Source organism: Pan troglodytes, chromosome 1 (genome assembly GCF_028858775.2).
Source record: "Pan troglodytes isolate AG18354 chromosome 1, NHGRI_mPanTro3-v2.0_pri, whole genome shotgun sequence".
NCBI classification, from domain to species: Eukaryota; Metazoa; Chordata; class Mammalia; order Primates; family Hominidae; genus Pan; species Pan troglodytes.
Window position 1 is genome coordinate 129,066,100 of NC_072398.2, and position 4,700 is coordinate 129,070,799.

Sequence of the window (4,700 nt, forward strand, 5' to 3'; positions counted from 1 at the left end):
GTGTTCCTAGGAGAAACTAGCAAAGAGTGGGAGAAGTAAGACAGAACAGGAAGACATGCAGGCTGATTTTTCAGGAACAACCTAAGCCTGATTATGCAGAAAGCTCTGGAGCATTAATTATACTTTAGAGTTGGTTTTGCCTTGAGGCAAGGGAGTTGGGCATTTATTTTACTGCACTAGTCAGTCATTGGCTATGACTGTTGCAGTTGGAGGTAGGGGAGAGAATGTAAAATCCCAGGCAGCTTTCAGCACTCCAGTACATATGGGTAAAGCGGGTCCAGTACACAAAGGTAGTAGTTGCATAAGCAAATTGTTGAAACAAAAGCATGCAGAAACTGAGAGATAGTTAAAAAGAACCAGTAAGTGGTTTAAAAGTGTCTGGGAGGAGGTGTGACAGTGTTTAATACATCAATTTAACAAATACTGATTGAAAGGTGAGCTGTGTCAGGTCCACCATTCTAGGCGGAAGATGTAACAGTGAAAAAGAAAAAGCAAACAAACAAAAAACAGACAAAAGCCACTGTCCTTATAGAAGTTACATTCTAAAGGGTTATATACTTTTGCAATAAACCAGAATAAGAAACAAAGACGGAGGGGAGCGATGGCTCACGCCTGTAATCCCAGCACTTTGGGAGGCCGAGGCGAGTGGATCACGAGGTCAGGAGATCGAGACCATCCTGGCTAACATGGTGAAACCCCATCTCTACTAAAAATACAAAAAAGATTAGCTGGGCATGGTGGCGGGCGCCTGTAGTCCCAGCTACTCAGGAGGCCGAGGCAGGAGAATGGCGTGAACCTGAGAGGCGGAGCTTGCAGTGAGCGGAGATCACGCAACTGCACTCCAGCCTGGGGGACTGAGCAAGGCTCTGTCTCAAAAAAAGAAAAGAAACAAAGACTTAGGTAAAAAGCATTTATAGGGGTGGTAATATATGAATCATCAGAAGCACATTGATAACAAGAAAAAGCCTATATCACGATATGTTATTGAGTTGGCATTTGCTGGAAAGAATTAATTAATCCCATACATTCTCTTGAAAAACCCTATAAAATTTATTCTAGAAGCATCTGTTAGAGCAAGCTTGTCCAACCCACAGGTGCAGGCCACATGTGGCCCAGGACGGCTTTGAATGTGACCCAACACAAATTCATAAACTCTCTTAAAATATTATGAGACTTGTTTTGCATTTTTCTTTAGTTCATCCACTATCACTAGTGTTAGTGTATTTTATATGTGGCCCAAGACAATTCTTCTTCCAATGTGGCTCTGGGAAGCCAAAAGATTGAACACCCTGTGTTAGAGGATAAAAGGTAAGGGAGGCATTTATCCATAGGCTTCCATATTCTATTGATCAAAATTTCACCCCACAAGGATAAACTGTGCTGCACCACCAGAATGTTTATGCCAAGAAGTTTCTTGTAGCATCCCCACTTTGGCAACCACTACTGTGTTATCCTTGAGTAGGACAACAGTAAAAAACAGAAAAATAGAAAGCACAACAAAGGACTCATGTGAGATACTCTTAAAGCACATCCAGAGCTGATTCACAGCAACCATGACTAGAGTAAAAAACAAACGAGAACAATCACATAAGATGCCATGCACAAGAAAAAAACAAACAACCCCATCAAAAAGTGGGCAAAGGATATGAACAGACACTTCTCAAAAGAAGACATTTATGCAGCCAACAAACATATGAAAATAAGCTCATCATCACTGGTCATTAGAGAAATGCAAATCAAAACCACGATGAGATATCATCTCACACCAGTTAGAATGGCGATCATTAAAAAGTCGGGAAACAACAGATGCTGGCAAGCATGTGGGGAAATAGGAAAGCTTTTACACTGTTGGTGGGAGTGTAAATTAGTTCAACCATTGTGGAAGACAGTGTGGCAATTCCTCAAGGATCTAGAACCAGAAATACCATTTGACCCAGCAATCCCATTACTGGGCATATACCCAAAGGATTATAAATCATTCTACTATAAAGACACCTGCACACGTATGTTTATTGCAGCACTGTTCACAATAGCAAAGAGTTGGAACCAACCCAAAGGCCCATCAGTGATAGACTGGATAAAAAAATGTGGCACTTATACACCATGGAATAGTATGCAGCCATTAAAAAGGATGAGTTCATGTCCTTTGCAGGGACACGGATGAAGCTGGAAACCATCATTCTCAGCAAACTAACACAGGAACAGAAAACCAAACACCGCATGTTCTCACTCATAAGTGGGAGTTGAACAATGAGAACACATGGACACAGGGAGGGGAACATCATACACTGGGGCCTGTCAGAGAGTGGGGGGCTAGGGGAGGGATAGCATTAGGAGAAATACCTAATGTAGATGATGGGTTGATGGGTGCAGCAAACCACTATGGCATGTGTATACCTATGTAACAAACATGCATGTTCTGTACAAGTATCCCAGAACTTAAAATATAATAAAAAATAAATAAAGATGTCATGTACAAGCATTGTCTGATACAGGTAACCCCTTGTACTACACTTTTCCAAATATTTCTTCCCTTAAATCCAACACTGAGTCACTGTAAAGATCATGATTCACAAAAATTAATACATCCTCATAAATTTAATAAAATCACTTGTCAGAAGTTTCTGACAAAAACATCGACTTAGAAGAGAGTTACAGCTTAGCATTAACCATTAACCAACTTACTCTTTAGCTTACTTTCTTAGTTTCTTACTGCCTGTAAGTCACACAGACAAGGTCCCAAGGTACTAATTTCCCTTAATTGTTTCTATAGATAACATCTTTAATGTTGAGAAACCTCAAGTTTTCCATTTGAAATATTTTTTAGATCTTTCATTCCAGTGAAACTACCAATGCCAGCTAGTTTGAGGCCCCTCACTGAGGCACTAACGCAACTGAAGAATGCAGTTTTCACATCCTAATGATCCCTTCCCCCTCACCCTGACTAATCTATGACCCCCCAACTCTTTATCCCCTTGCCTACAACAATCACCTTAAAAACCCTAGGTCAGAACCCCTGAGGAGGATGGATTGGAGGGCTCCTCCCATCTGTTTGTTTGGCTGCTCAGTGACTATTAAACTCTTTTTCTGTTGCAACCCCTGCTATTCAATATATTGGTCTGTTATTGTGCAGTGGGCAGATGAGACTGGTGGTCCTGTAACAAATTATCTGCAAAGTCTTGTGGCAAGAAAGTAAACCACAATCGACACTGCAGCCACTGATCTTTAGGTTATATTTAATATTTATTAGATATAATTTTCAACATCCTTCTAACTTTCACTCACCCTCAGTCATCAGTTTGGCTGCTCTGAGTTGTAACAAGACCCAAATTTCCAAACAGTATCAGCTCTTCTTGGCTTTACCATTGTCAGCCTATGGTTGCTGTAATGTGTATTCAAATTTATCACTAGTCCTAAAAGCCTCAAGAGACCCTGAAGAGAGTATCTTGGATTCCAGCATATTCCTCCTCCATTATTTAACAACAATCCTAGTTCTTCATTTTAATTAGAGTCAATTATCCCTGATAGTATAGTAATTTCTTTCTTTGACTGATAGTCCACCAGAATGAAAAAAACCAAAATGAACAGGTGATAGTGTTAATTTTCCATATAACAAAGAGTGATTCCTCCAGTAGAGGCATTTTCCACATCCTCAGGAACCAGGAAGTTCACTCTAGCAGAGTCAAACATGCTAGAGACAAAAGTGGTACTATGGTAAAGAAAGGTAAACCCAAATACAAAGTAGATGTCAAATGTATAATCCCTGTCCCTTCTAGGGTGGGGTTTGGGCCATAATCACAGAAGATGTCATAACCCTGAATGTTGAAATTTTGAAAGATCAAAATTTCTAAAGTCTAAAAATCTGAAAATTACAACCCCAAAATATCAAAATTTGAATAATATAGTTATAGAAAAAACTATTTTAAAAAATTGTTTTAAAAGACATTCATTTACATTTTTACAGGGAGAGGTAATCACTTCTCAGCCTTTTGGCTAAGATCAAGTATAGTATCTGTTCTTATCAGTAAAAGGGAATACATAAAATACATAAATACACAAGAGAAAAACATAAAATACATAAAAACACAAGAGAAAACTTCATAGGCCACTTCACACAGTAGGATAGACAATAGTAATATACATATTTGTTAACCTAAAATAACCAAAACTTCAGAATCTAGTTTAAAGAGAGTTTGTTCAAGCAGAATGGTTAAGTATGGCCTCCTGGGAGCATAGATTCAAGTTGCCCTGAATACACACTCCAATTAGCAGCCCTGATAAGTAGGTTTTTGAGGAAAAAAAAAAGAGAGAATGTTTCTAAGTTGTTTACCAAGAGTTTACATTTATTTACATAAGCTATTGATTGGCTATACAATGTTCTTTGTATTACAAATTCCAGGAACATGAAGATAACGGGTGAGGCAGCAAGTCAGGAATAAAAATGTTTCTAAACAATTGCCTCCAGGCATGGATACGGGAATATAAGTAAAATCCCATACTCCTGTCTCTCTGGACCTGATAAATTTTGCATACCTCAAATACCTCAGACAGCTCCGAGAGATTTTTCTTTTATCCTCTCCCCACTTTTCATCACGGTTTTTCAAAGAAAGCATTGTAGATGAACTCAAAGAATTTTGGCTCCTTTTATGTTCAGGAGCTTAGTCCCACATCACTAGAAAAACTCATTCTCAGATGGTCCT

General features: G+C 39.0%; 1 pseudogene; it reads left to right on the plus strand.

Annotated features, from left to right (window-relative positions):
- The first annotated feature begins 3,973 nt into the window (after positions 1 to 3,973).
- LOC112206910 (U2 spliceosomal RNA) lies at positions 3,974 to 4,072 on the plus strand (annotated as a pseudogene).
- The last annotated feature ends 628 nt before the right edge of the window (positions 4,073 to 4,700 follow it).